The following is a 15,602-nucleotide window of genomic DNA, read 5'->3' on the forward strand; positions in this document are numbered from 1 at the left end:
GCCCCCGCCTGCATTCCTCCGCTTTATGTCTATTCACCCCCCTGTCACCTCTCAGCTACTTCTTCCTCCAGAAACCCAAGTTTCAAAGGGGTAGCCATTCATATTCATGGTGGTTTTAATAGTCAGTTTTTGGAAAACATTTGGGCCCCGTTGCATGTTATGTCATGTCCCATCCCCCCACAGTTCTTTTCCCATTATTTGCTTAGTGTTTTGTAATTAAAAAACCCACCCCCAGATGTACTGATTTTTCTCTAAAATTTTCTAAAAACCCTTGACCCCTTTGGTACATTTTGAATGAAATTTTGGGGACAATTTTGATCTTAGTTTTTAAAACAAACAGTCATCTGAACAGTAGTCTTTTTTGTAAAATGTTTCTTTTCATGGTCTAGGATGCCCGGTGAGATGGGAACCCCCCATCACGTAACAACTTTTGTACATATTGAGACCATTTCTTTTAGGTGTCCCGGGCAAAAACCCTTTTTTGTAGAAAAAAGCCAGTTATGGGGGATTCTGTTTTTTTTCTTTGAAGGGGGGCCTTTTTCCCCCATTTTTAGCAATCTGTTAACTCTTGATTACAGTACATGCAGATGACGCATGAAAAAATGGTGGGTGGGTGTGACTTCCCCTGTGAGGACTAGATTCCTTCAGGCTTGGTTTCTGACTTGTTCTTATTTCTGCTGGATGGACCTGTTTTTGCAATGCAGAACTTGATTATGTGAAAAAAAGGGAAAAATTGATATAAAAAAAGCAATGATAGTTGCAAGATGAGCATTGGGGGGTCCCAAACTGCTGTATCCCTTTCATTTTTAATGGGAATGCTTTTTTTTTTATCTACAGTTGATGACCAATTCTAGACAAAAATAAAATTAGAACCTAAGAGAAAACCTTTATATTCATGGGCAGGAACCTGTGCTGCTTTTTGTGTTGTGCCGCCCCTCAAAAAAATTTAAAGAAAAAGGACAAACAGGCAAAACTGGGCCAAAATTTAAAGTAAAAAAATCCCGATTGTCATGAAAAGCTTGCTGGTTTGTGTTTCAAAATCCGATTCTTCTTGATTGCCTCTGTTTTTTTTTCTGCAGTGGAAAGGGGTTTTGTGCTTATGTATGCTGTGTGAGATTGAGAACTATTTCTCATTTTCCCCCCAGGGTATTAGCTCATTTTCCCCCCTATTTTAGATTTTTAAACTACTACAGGGTACTGATGGGATTGCAGTAATGACAAAAATAGAATAATTTGACTTCAGAATTTTGGGCTTAATGTATTTATGATCGGCCAAATGGTCCCCAATTCTGACTGCCTGGTTTTGTGCCAGTAATTTTTAGGCCTTAAGATCCGAAGCCATTTTTTAATATTAAATGATTTTTATATTTTCAAGTTAAATTTTTTTCCCATTATAAAACGTATTTTTTTGGGGGTTTTTGCCCTAAGGCTTTTTTCTACTTTTTTTTGAGTTTAAATATGAAAGGGCCAAAGTCAAAAATGAAAAAAAAACCCTTTTAATAAATAAAAGTTTTAAAAAATTGATAATGAGGGTTTTCTAGTTTTTTGAAACTTTTTAAAAAAATCTACCCATTTTTTGGGTTTTTAAAAAAAAAAAAAAACAAAGCTTTTTTGGGAATTCAGTTTTTTGAATGGGAGGCTGGCTAGGGGCTTTACTTCCTGTTTATTTCCTTTTAAACCTTTCAGCCCCGGGACATTGTTTCCCCAATTTTTCTATTAAAAAGCCGGCACTATTGTTAATGAAAATTTTAGTTGCTGTCTCTTTCAAATAACAAAAAAATGCCAAAATGGCAAACTTCCTCCCCCGTTTTCCCTGCCCTGTAAAGATTTAAAAAGTCTAAAATCTCTGGGTGTTTTGCGACCTTGGGGAAATTAAGTGTTTGCTGGGTATCTTTTAAAACAACACCATCAACTTTATTTGTTTTTATTCCTTGATTATTGAAAATAATAAGTTGATTTAAAATTGCTCAAATCACAACAAATTTATCTTCATATGGGATTGAGAAAATGTCACTGAAAGAAAACCGAAAGTTCAATACTTTTTACCATTGTCCTGGGTTTTTTTATTCCCATATCCTCTGCCCGACAGATAGACTTAAACATTCTTTTCTTTTGCTTTACTCTACCCTTTTTTTTCCATTTCCAGGTTTTTTGAGTTTTGTAACACACAGAAAGGCATAACCTTTTTAATTAATTGGTAATTATTACCCGTTGGTGGTCTTGCTCTTTAAAAGGTCTTTGAAAAAAAATTAAAGTCCCTGGTTTGTTTTTCCCTTTTTGTCAGGTGTCCATAGTACATTAGTTTTTGCCCGTCAAAATCCCCCCGCCTGGGAATCTTTTTTTGTAAGCTATAAAAAATAACAATACAAGAATGTGATGGCAAAATGGGCATTTCTCTTTCATCCCCCTTGGGGGGTTGCATGGTTCATGATTTTAAGTTAGATAAACCAAAACAGTATTCAAACATATAACATGTGGAAGGTTTCATGCCTTTAGCCTTTGAGTGGTTCTCATAAGCCTGCATGGCAAGGTAGATGACACAGAATATAACCATGCCTGGGGAAAAGGCATTGGTCGGGTCGGCTGCAAAATTTAAAGGGGCGAAAGAAAACCACCTGTCTTCTTTCCTTGATCACGGGACTGGGATTCTATGTATTTCCCGGAAGAACTGTATTTTGTGGAAAAAACCTGTATGTTGGATTCTATTTGTGGAAAAATGTGTTGGATGTTTTCAATATGAAAAATGGCATAAAAAAAGGTTTTTAGTGTTTTGAATCCAAAAATGGGTCCCCATTTTTAACGGCAGATCAGATTAGATGACCATTTGTCGACCTTGCTGGTTTTTCGACTCCTGTTTGGGCTAACAAATTTTTGTGGGGATAAGCAACAAAGGCGGTTAAAAATAATTTGGGGGTCAAAGAAGAAATTTGCAGACTGAAGTTTGGAGTTGGGGAAAAACTGGTGATGGGGTGCAAGGGGAAAATAAATTTCCCCATGATGTCCACTGTGGTGGGAAAACAAACGAAACTTACCTTGAAAGTATTATAAGAATCTGTGAAAAAAGGGACTTTTTATACATTTTAAAAATTCGTTTTTCTTAAATTGAAAATTTTGACATTTCAATATTTGATAAATTGTAATGCTTTTGCATCTTGGACAAATGCCCTGAGTTTCTTTTTTAAAAAAAAAAGCCAAGTTGGGTATTTTTTAAAAAAATTTATCAGGTTTTTTCTCTGGAAATTAAAAAACACAGTGATTGTAGTGGTCCCTTTACAATCCCAGCCGTGTTTTTAAGAAAGACTAGATTTAATATTAATTATTCTTAAATGTAAAACATGAATAGCATTATTTAAAAAAAGTTAAAAAGGGAAAAAGCAGTTTTGAAAAAGAGCAAATAAAAAAAAGAAGGCACTTTAGTAATGTAAAGACCTTTTTAAGTTCTGACCCTTGTCATGTTTTGATTCATTTTTAGATCAAAGTTTTTGTGTGTGGGGCCTGTAAAAAATTTAAAGAAGTCGGGAAAAGGCCCTCATTTTTTTAAAGTTTTTCTTTCCCCCCATGGTGACCTGCCCCAATCTGCCTTCTTCCCAGCTGTGATGGTTATGGCAAAATGTTTGCCTTCAGAAAAATTTTGCTGAAGAGCCGTTTTTAAAAACCCCCGGACAAAAAGGGGTCTGGTAGTCTCACCGAGACAGTTATGGATTAGGGGAAATCGCGAGGGGCAGTTGGGAAATCTGACTGTTGTGTGGGTGATTAGAAAAGGAACAGCACCTTATCCCCGGTTTGTTCTTCCTTCCTTCCTTGTGGCCAGTGCCGATCGACCCTAGTCACTTGTAAAAAAAAAAAAAACAAAAAAATGCAAAATACTGTGTTCAAAATAGATTTTTTTTTTTTTAAATTTTTTTCCTTTTGGACATTTAAAAATTTGAAAAAATTGTCAAAATAATCCCAAAATATTTGGATAATATGCATTTTCTTTTTTTTTTTGTTGTGGGTCGATGAGGTCTGAATTTTAAAACAATTGAAAATGGAGGGTTTTGTGTATTGTTTTCTAAGCTTTTTTTTTCCCCAAAATCCTTTGAGTAAATGCTGAGTATTTTTGGTTTTTTTTACTACTTAGTAGCCTTCAGTGTGACGAAGCTATCATGGTAACCAGATTTTTTTTAAAAATTTTGTACCGGGGACAGGTGTTCAGTCCAATTTTTTTTTTAAAAACTGGGACAAAAAAGATGCATTAAAATTCCGGGATAACAAATAAAGGGATTTCTCGGGAATTTAAACAAAAAAAGGGATTACCCATTTTAGGATATCCTAATTTTTCCGCACAATTGGGTTTTGGTTTTTAAAAAGGACCCATCTTCCAGAACTCCCATAAGAGTTTCCCCCTTCATTCTATGGCCGGGAAAATCCCATGGCCCACTCCTTAAAACAGGGCTGAGAAAGTAAGTGTCATCATTATCCTTGTCGGACTGGCAGACCCCAATACTTTCCCTTTTCTCTGATCACCCGGGTACTGGCTGGGGCTTTAAATTACCACTGCATGGCAGCTCGACTATTGAAAATTATCCAACCCCGATAAACGAAACGAAAGCCTTGGTTTGGGGCTGATGACATTATCCCTTTTTGGTTTTAACAAGATTGGCAAAAAACCCTACCCGAACAATATCGCTGGGGGCTAAGCCTCCAAAAGGGATGTCTTCGGGTTAACCACTGTGTCTTAATTGTTCAAGGTCAGTCACAAGCTAAGGACTTCCAGGATGGTTCTCAGGGTATCATGTAAATAACCCAAAACCCGTAACTCAATGATTGTCAGTCTTGATGGGGAAAAATTTTTTAGTAGTAAACTAAAAGATGAGTTTATTGTTTTAAAAAACCAAGAAGTCATCTTTTCCCTTTCCTTTTAAAAAAGGGCCCCTTTGCTTAGGGTGGTTGAAAAAACACTAAGAAACAAACTTCTACCCAAAAAAGACTTTTGGATTGAAAATGGAAGACCCAAAATTAAAAGAGTTGGACAAGGGTGCCATTAATCCAAACCTTGCCTATATAGTAAGTGTCAGAGCAGAGACTGTGCAAAATTCAAGTGTTCACTTTGTTAATGATGGGAACAGACTGATCATCAGCTCACCCTACGGACCTCTGGTTGCAACTGAAGCGCTGTGTGTAAAACCAAGAAAAAACTGCAGTACCACTCACCACCAGAAGATGCAACCAAGGTGAAAGGAGAACTCCTGAACAAATAAGGAGAACATGCTGAACATTCTTCCATGTGTCTGAAAAAAGTCAACTGGGAAAAGGGACATCAAACCATAAATACACCTGCTTTGACCCAGAACTGTTAATCATAACACTAGTTATGATAAAGCCTACTAATGTGTTATGGTACTGATCTGTCACTTTTTAAATGAAAAGTATTAACCTTTGTGACCAAAGGGGGGATATCAGTGAACCCCAAACCCAAGAACAGTTAAACACTAGAAATTTTTGGAATTAAATAAGAATTTATTCTTGTACAGCATTTTCAATTCTCTCCAGTAATCATTCATCAATACCAATACAAATTAAACAATAACCAAACAATTCTTTCTCCTTATGCTCTCCTTGAGTATTACCTGCTGCATGCTGAGCAAAATTGTCAATGCCCACCAGCCAATTTGTTGCCTCTTGTCCCAGCCAAGGATGCACATTCTCCTCCACCCCCTTGTAAAGGATAAGTTCTTGCTGTTATAAATTTCTTCCCAAATCTGATGCGAAACAGGCAGCATCTCACAACTTCAAACTGCTGTGGGGGTGGGGGAAGGATGTAAGCTAGTGCACAGCTGGGATTATATCAAAGCTGCAGTGCAGGCAGTATAACCTAATCCAGCTAAAGAACCTCATCTTGACCACATGAATCTAAAGATCAAATTCATTTATGTGCTTTTCTGTAGGAAGAAAGCGTTCAATAAGCTGTAGCAATTTATTTTGGTTATGTCCTATCTATAAATATGTATCTACTATATATACATATCTTTCAAATATGTGTGTATAGATAGTATGTATGTGTATATATATATATATATATTAGTAAAAGGCAAACCCCTCCCGACTCACTCACTCACTACCACTCATTCACTCACTCACTCATCACTAATTCCCCAACTTCCCGTGTAGGTAGAAGGCTGAAATTTGGCAGGCTCATTCCTTACAGCTTACTTACAAATGTTGGGCAGGTTTCATTTCGAAATTCTAGGGCCAATGGTCATAACTGGAACCTTTTTTTCTCCATATATTGAAACGGACGTTAGCTCGATGGCCGTGGAGGGGAATGCGTGGACATCATCACGCCCCACGTAATCACATGAACTGACTGGACCGGTACTAGAAAAAGGAAGGCTCCAAAGGCGCTGAAGAAAAACGAATACTTTTATGAGGATACAAGTATGTAGATATGTAGATCTGTATATATATGTATATAGTGTCTGTATATATATATATATATATATATATATTGTGTATGTGTTGTGTGTGTGTGTGTGTGTGTGTGTGTATGTATATGTATATATATATATATATGTGTATATTGTAAAGGCCCGAGAGACAGTAGAAAGGGGTTGGGGTTTTCCGGCCCTTATATTGTACAGTTAAACAAAAGACGGGTCAAAATCATAAACTAAACAGTTCATATCACGCGCGACTCCTGGCGTCGGCCTTTATTGGGGAGGGCGGAGGTGGGGGGAATGCGGGAAGGACCGCAGGAGGATGGGAAGGAGGGCGTCAGGGCAAGATGGCGGAGGAAGGGCGGGAAGTATGCACTGCGGTCACCCCATCCTATGGTGCAGGGTCTTTTTCCTATGAAAGCAGAGGGAAAGTTAATACCCACCTTTCCCCTGGCGGGAGTGGTTTCCAGGTGCTGTCAATCAATCAGGGCCTCCTACTGGCGTTGCCCGACCCCCCCTAGCCCAGGACCGTGGTGGGGACCTACCCAGGGGGGTTGAATAGAGAGGGGCCCGGCATTGGCCTAAAAGGTGCCCGCCCGATAAGTGACAGTGAACTTATACGGCTGTAAGTCCAGGAACCACCTGGTGCCCCAGCGGATTCGACTCTTTGTGCAGGGACATCCACTGAAGTGCAGCGTGATCAGTCACCAGAGCGAACTGGCCCCAGCAGGTAGTCCCGGAGGTGGGTCACTGCCCTTAAGGGCCCAAGGCCCCCCTCTCCACTGCCGTCCGGGTCTCGGTCCATCAGTTCCGGCTAAGGTACATCACGGTGCTCGACACCATCGGGGGCGGCTCCCGGCACCAGGCCTGTGCCCGGCGTCGGTCTGGAAATAAGCAGGAGCCCAAAATCGGGCGTCCGTAACACAAGTGCCGGCGTTAGGGCCTTCTTTGGGTCACTGACGGCGTGTTCTGCTTTGTCGGTCCACACCCACGTATAGGGGGCCCTTTTTCAGGTCAGTCAAGGGTGCTGCTCTTGAACGGGCAACGGCGGTAGTAACCCGCAAGCCCAAAACTGCACCTGTTTCTTGGTACTCGGGCCGGGGCCATTCTAAGATTCTTTCACTTTGGAGCTCTGTGGCCGGCACCTGTCTTGTCCCACGAGGTAGCCTAAATATTTGGCCTCCTTTAATCCAAAAACACTTCGGGGTTTATCGGGAGCCGGCTTTACCCAGTGTTAGGAGGACAGCTCACCTGCAGTAATGCTCCTCCCAGGTGCGGAATAGATGACAACGCATCCAGGTAAGCGCACTATAGGACTGGGGGAGGCGTCAGCACTCTATCTACCGGGCGTTGGAAGTCCCCGGGCCCGTGCAGCCCAAATGGGAGGACCTTGCCCAGTGCCGCAAAGTGCTAGCGTTTTCCCCTTTTGCGGATGCCGTTAGAATTTGCCAATACCCTTTTGTCATGTCAAGGGTAGTCAGATTCGACCCGCCAGCCGCTAAAGGGGAGGTCGTCAATGCGGGCAGGGGGTGGCTTCGAATTTGGATCTGATTCAGGCTCAAAGTCTTACAGAACCCCCAGGAGCCGTCTGGCTTGAGCGAGGACAAAGGGCTGGACCAGGGACTAGGCTCTCTTCAATTATGTCCATGTCAACATCGTTTCACCTCCAGTTCGACCTCTCGGCGTTTTTGCCCCCGGAGTCGTAGGGCCTCTCGGACGATTACCGGCTCCGTGACTATATGCGTGCTCAATCAAGCGGTCCGGCCGGGTGATTCGCTCACTACCTCGGGATGGCTCGGGTGTTTGGGCTAACTCCTGCCGCTGTTTTGGGGTCAGCTCTTCCCCGAGGTTAAGGGCAGTTGTGCTTGCGAAAAGGAAGTGACCTACGGGCGGAAAGCTCTCTATCTTTCAGGGCTTTAACAGGTTAAATGATAGATCCCTCACCTCGGGTCGGCGGTTGGGCTGTTTTCCCAAAAAGTCGGAGGGCCTTCTCCTTAACCTGTAAGGCCCCTTTCCAGTGGCGAGCAGCCCGGGGGGAGGTCGGGAGAACCCCTACCGGTCCCGGCGGAACTCCCTGAGGGGGGGGTTGCGGTTGTAACGGGCCTCGCTTTCTGCGCGAGTCCGATGCTCTTTTGAGGGGGCCCGATCTTTGTGAGGTCGGCGCGGGTTTCTACGCTCAAAATATTAGAGGAGGGGAAAAGCCTCGGCCCTCCCAGCCTTCTTTTAGGATGTCGAGATTCCCGGGGGTTTTCGCCCGTATAATAATTCAAAGGGGAAGCCCGTGAGGCCTGGGGTACCTCCGGTGGCAAAAAGCACGGCGGAGGGGCTGGTCCCAGTTCCTGCCGTCGGGGCGCTACCTTGGAGCATCTGCTAGCGTCTGATTAATCGCTCGACCAACCCGTCAGTTTGCGGGTGATAGACTGGCGCTTTCAGGTGCTTTATCTGCGTAATTTGGCCACCTCGCGGCATCCGATGAAGGGCGTCCCTGGGCCGTGAGGACCCCCCTTATATGCCAGCGTGGCTAAGTTAACCAGTTCCGTGCGATGCTTTTGTATTAGGGGGGCGCGGGAACCGCCTCTGGAGTACCGGTGGCATAGTCCCCTTTACTAGGATATACTTATGGCCACGGGTTGAGGGGGCCCCGGGGTCCCACAAATCGACCCCCATCCTTCAAAGGGAGTCCACGAGGGAATAGGACTGAGGACACGGTCCCTCCTAGGGAAACTGGCGGGTCTGGCACTCCGGACAAGACTGACAGAACCCCCCGGACCTCCTCATTGATCCCAGGCCAGTAAAAACGGAGCTTAATCCTCTCCAGTGTTTTGGCCCGAGGTGGCGCCTGGAGGTGAGCATGTGCCAACTTCGCATATCTCCCTGGAAGTGCGGATTAGCCCAAATTCCGACCTCGCCCTCATGGGTAGCCACTCGGTCAACAGATCATTTTCAAGGACAAAGAAGGGTTCCCGGTGTGGATCCTCCGCTTCGAGCTGTTAGGCAGAACAATGCGTTCCCGGGGAAAGCGAGGGAGTCATCATTCCACTGCTCCTCTTTAAAAGGGGGCGCGTGGACGAAATTGATGGTCAGGCACGGGAGAGGGGCTTGGGGCCTGGGCCGGGAGGTTCCCCAGTAGTCCCTTCTCCCGGGGAATCTTCGGGTCAAAGGGCCGTAGCGGAAAAGGGCCCGAGACACCAGCGCCCATGGGCCTGCCCTTGTGCCGGCGTGGAGTTGGGGGGAGGTTCCTTTCCCCTGACGATCCACAGGCCCGGGGCGACTGGCTTACGCTGATTCTTTTAGACCAGTCTGTCCCAGGATCACTGGGAAGGGGTCAGGTCACAGCGACGACATTTGGATTGGTTCCCCTTCCAGGTAAGATAGCAGTGGCGGGCGATATGACCCTAGTCCCCCATGTACACAGGTAACCAACAAATGTTGCTTTAACCACTGTTGCGGTAAGGCAAGCGGCAACAATGGTAATGTTGCTGCGAATCAAACAAAGCCACCCGGCGTGCCCATTTACAACACCACTCCCCTGGGACTCGCCAAGGGATGCGGCGGGTACAATACCTCTCCCTTGATGTCAGCTGCAGTCCATAGGCTCCGGGCGTGTGATGGGGCAGTTTGGCAGCAGGTGGCGGTCTCGCCCAAAGGAAACAGCTGGCGGACCCCGGGGCCCCTCTTTTCTCTGGCTGGCGCTTCTGCGCGTCCCAGGGCTCGGGTGGCCCCCCGTCCCTGCCGGTTCCCAGCAGGCTTTCTGACCCCAAGTCGGAGGACCCCCAACTGGCGCTCCAGGGCTCGAGGAGGCCCGACATATTTTGATAAGCGTGCCCGGACCTGCTGGGCGGGCTGGGCATTCATTTACCAGGCCTTCACAGGCCACGCTCGGACTTTCCCGTCGAGGGCTCTCTGGCCGTAAAAAGCGCCATCTTGCCCCCGAACTCGACGCCTGGGGCGGGCCGGCACCGGGTCAAGACCCCGTTCGCCATTCGGCCGCCTGCTGGCCGGGCTAATGCCGTGGCGGGCCAATATTTGGGCGAGGAGGTCGTATTGCGGCTCCTCCCCCTCCCGGAGGGCAAAAGGCCCCTGAGTCCCGCGCTTAATATGGGGCCAAGATGGGCGCCCCCTCGGACCGCTGCCACTTCGTCGGGTGGCCCTCCCTCAAACATTTCCCAGGTAGGCATCGGCGTCCTCGAGGCCCCGGTTACCAGGAATTTGGGGGCTGCCTGGCGGGTCTGGTCTACGCCGTTGGGCTTCCACTAACCTGGCCGTGGCCTCCAGCTCCCGGTTGGTAGCGGCTTGCGCTTTCTGCAGGGCCTGGAGCTGGGCGTCATTCCTGCAACACGGTGTTCAGGTCCTGTCCCCCCCGCATTCCGGGATCTTTATCCTGCCGATTTGCCAGTTGTAAGGACCAGAGAGACAGTAGCAAGGGTTGGGTTTTCGGGCCCCCCATATTGTACAGTTAAACAAAAGAAAGGTCAAAATATAAACAAAAACTGTTCATATGCACGACGCAGTATCATGGCGTCGGCCATTTTATTAGGGAGGAGCCGGAAGTGGAGGGATGCTGGGAAGAACCGTGAGGGAGGATGGGATTGATGATGTCAGGACAAGATGGCGGAGGAAGGGTGGAAGTACCGTACTGCGGTCAAAACCCGGCTTATGGTGGCGGAGGGTCCTTTTTCCTATGAGGAAGCAGAGGGAGAAAGTTAGTACCCGCCATTCCTGCCGCGAATGTGTTCCCAGGTGCGTTCAAATCCGTCCGCGGTCTCCTACTCGCGCATGCGTGACATGATATATATATAGATATAGATAGATATAGATATAGATATATATATGTATATATAGATAGATATATATATATATATATATATATATATATATATATATATATAGATAGATAGATAGATAGATAGATAGATAGATATAGATAGATAGATAGATATAGATAGATATAGATAGATATATAGATATAGATAGATATAGATAGATATAGATATATATATATATATATAGATATAGAAGAGATATATATATATTTTTTTATGTTTGTGTGTGTTTTTGTATATGTATTGTGTGTGTTTGTGTATATACATATATATTAAAACTCTGTATTTCAACTTTTATCCTTACATTATAAATAAATGTATTCTTTTGTTTATTGTAACAAACATGCTTGGGTTATTTGTTAAAAATAAGTCTTATCACCACAACCATATCACACAAGAAAGTGTAAGAATAAGCATCAGGGGCTATAACCAACATTCCCAGAGAGGGGTGAAAATTCATCCATCCATATTTAAACCCCAGTTGACCCAGTTCAGGTCCCCTGAACTATGAAAAAAAGTGGAAAGCAAGGAGATGAGAGGGTGAAAGCCAGGCCTTGTCCCAGTGGATAATGCTCCTTTGTCCACCCCCACCGGATTTCAGTCCAGCCACTCTAGCTTGACACATCAGCCTCCTAGCTGAGACGGGGGAAGGAGCTCACAGAAACCAAAAAAGAATCTGAAATGGTCACTTGGGTCACATGGTAAAGGTGGATAACTAGCCATAAATGAAGAATGGAGCGAATGGCACAATGGCTTATACTTTAACTGAAATGAGCTGAAAATTCAGTTTTATCCTGAATGATCTTGCATTTCTCTTTTAAACTGATTTCTTTGTAACCTTTTTTTTTTTTCTTTCTTCAAAAAAAACGGTGAAAAAGAATTTAGTGTATTTGTTACAGATGACAAACTTTAAAGCTGATATCTTATTAACAGTTTGTTATGTGGGACCATTTGGGCAGGTTAAAGTACCCCAGTATTGATATTTTTAGGACTAACCATCAGTATTGTCAGTAAAACAGACTGTTCCCTTATCAAATAAAAAAAAATTAAAAATGGTGTTTGTAAGGAATGCAGCCAGAAAACACACACCCAAAACTAAGGCTGTTCGTGGCACCCTGAACTGGATTAAGTGGTTTTGAAATGGCTGGACTAATACAGCAGAGGCTGTTGGGTTTGTGTTATTATTTATAGCCCTTTGTATATCTCCTACCAAAATTATTTGTGATGTTTTTGGCCCAATAAATGTGGGCAAAGGCCAAAAATAAAACCTCAGTGATAATTGTTGGGAAAAGTTTGATTACTGTACAGACTCACTGTGTCAACACTAAGAGATGTACACCATTAATTTAAAAAAAGGTCTTGGCATAACACAAAAGTCCATTACTTGAAGTGTTTCATAAAGGAATGAAAAACGTACTAAGAAAGATTGTTCTGCCTTCTATTTTTAAATATATTTATAAATATTTTTGTGTCTCCCGGGACGCTGTCTCTCAAAGAACTTTTCCCTTTCTTTGGAGACAATTAGAGCAGCTGTTGTCACGTTTCTACAGATAGAATCTGTCTAAAGCACACAGTGGTCTCTCATTTGTTGGCTGCAGCGGAAGCAACTTAATCTTCCATGTCTGCAGCAAGTGACCCACTCTGTGCACTGTTGTCATAATCCCCAAATTTCTTTGCTAATGTACTTATAAGTTTTTATTGAATTTCATGTGGAATTCTTGGCCTCAACTAAACTAGAACTCCAGCTTCCTTGCTATTTATTTAAAAAGATGAAATTTGGTCATTTTAAAATAAATGGTATACATATATTCAAAGGTAGCTGTGTGTGTTATATATACTGTATATATTGTATGTATGTATATGTGTGTGTGTGTATGTATGTATATATTTATATGTGTATATATATGTATATATATATATATATATATATATATATATATATATATAAAATTTACAAACTAAGATTTACGTATTAATCAATGATGAATAAATGTTTACTTGTTTTCATATTACCTACTAAGTTTGAATTTAAAGGGAAAAGTGTTGACTAACAAGGTATAAAACAAGCAGTTACTTTTTACTTGACATGAAAATAAATACATTTTCTTATTTTAAAAGGGTCATGAATACTCCAGCTCATTTCACAGAAAATCTAAAGTCTAGTTTCAGTTTCCATTCAATTCAGTTACGTTTTGTATAGTGCCATTAATTGGAAGATCAAATGTAGGTTCTGAGTAAAATGAAAGTTTACTAATTATACTGTATAATGAGCCCCATAAAGACAGCTACCCCTTTTGAAAGTGGTCACCTTAAATGGAGCCCAAAATATCTGTCCATTAATTTGTTCTTGAGCTGAGGCAGGTTGACCGGAGGTGTGGGAAACAAAACCCCAGTCAACAACATGATAAAATCAGACAGTCACAATCTCAGAAACCTCTAACATCTGCTGTCCATCCCGTCCTGGCATTCTGTAATAGTCTGTGCTGGGGTGTCTAATATAACAACAGAATTTTTTCCATCCCTTTAATCAGGTCTCCCAGCATCACAGGTGTCTTTTTCCCTTTGGGGAGGAAAACCACTTAGCAGTGAGTAGTGGCACCAAGTGCACACAGAAATCAAGGACAAAACAGAATACAGGGCAGTTAGTAACAGTTTATAAATATTTGTTACTTACATTTTTTGTACAAATGACTAACAAAGAAAGTTGCAGTATGCACAGCTAATAAGCAGCTATAACGGTTATGCTAGATTAAAGTTGAATTTTCAGCCCAATTAAAATCTGAGACTGAATGGACATTTGTTACTCTGTATTAGCAGGAGACCATTCCACTTCTTGGCCCTGTAATTTAAAAGCTTCATCTCCCAGTGTTATTTTTTATTCCTTGGTATCTTTAGTAGCCCTGCATCTTGGGATCTCAATGTGCACCCCTGGTTTGTAAGTAATGATAAGATGAGATAAGTAAGCAGGTCCTTGACATATTATGGCCTTTAATTTTAAAAAGGAGAATTTTGAAATCGTTGTAAGCAACAAGTGAAAGAACTGAGAACTGAAGTTATAGTTTTGGACCTTCTAATTCTTTTAACTAACTGAAAGCTGCATGAAGAACAATTTGAAAATTCTGTAATAATGCATCACAATGTCGTCCTACTAGGAAAAAAAATATATTAAAGATTTTTTCAACACCCTGCATATTTAGAAAAAATCTCAAATTTCCTGCATTTTTAGATGGAAAAAATAGTTTTTGATATTTTGTAATACGTTTTATAAGACATGCTAGTGTCAAAAATAAGCCCCTGTTTTCATGATGAATCAGTTAAAAAAATCCAATTCCAAGTGAGTCAAAAGGACAAAATTTTTGGTGCATGTTACTATTCCCCAGTAACTAGCATTTCTGTTTATTCGGGCAAAGTTTATACACACTACTTTAGCACTGATGTAATTAATTAAGGACACCTTCAGAGAAATGTTGTTTGTACAGTTTGTTATCCTCTGCACATGAGTGGGAAAAATTAGTGCTGTTTTTTTTTTTTTTTTTTTTTTTTAACACTAGAATCCCTAAAACCTACAAAAACCCTTTGAATCCCCCACCCTTTAAAATTTTTTCACACCTCACCTTCAGCATCTTTTGTTTTGTAAATGTGTCGATCAGCACAAGCAGCCTGCTATGCTTTTTTAAAACTGTCAGCCTGTGCAGCATGGAAAGGTTAAGGCTTTGTTGCTCTGAGCTATGCTTGGATTTCTACACACTAATTTAGAGTGTGAGTATTCTCATTATCTCAGGGGTTTCTGTATACTTTAATCACTTTTGTTTTAAGGGAACCACTGTATAAAAGTCTCTTTCAAAGTCACATTATGATTAGATGTTAGCTGTTCTACAATACAGTTCCCCAAAATTGCCTTTGAGTTTCTTAAAATATATTTAAATGTTAATGTTGAGTTACAATTTAGATGTTCACTGTCCTTGTTTTTAATCTGTGTTTGTACTGGAAAGGGCAGAAACATTATTAGTGATCAGATGTAATTTCATTTAATGGAGTAATATTTAATTTTTCACTCTCAACTAAGTAATAATTCTAATGGGTGGTTATGACTATGAGCTGGGCCATTAACACTTTGGCAAAATCCCCCTTTAGCTTAACAGCTGTTTTGCTAAAATGTTAGTTTCTACGTCAGTGTGTATATTAAAATCTTCCATCAATACAACATGATCATAATTTATATCTTTTATATGCCAAATTCAGTCATGAACAGTGAATGCAGCCCAGGTGGTCTGTAGGCTAATATTACAATTTTCCTGGCATCTGTATTAATGTCTAATTGAGTGCCTCAAAAGGGTGTAAATTCTCCTGATTTTAGAAGCCC

The sequence above is a fragment of the Polypterus senegalus genome, chromosome 3 (assembly GCF_016835505.1).
Source record: "Polypterus senegalus isolate Bchr_013 chromosome 3, ASM1683550v1, whole genome shotgun sequence".
In the NCBI taxonomy this organism is placed as follows: Eukaryota; Metazoa; Chordata; class Cladistia; order Polypteriformes; family Polypteridae; genus Polypterus; species Polypterus senegalus.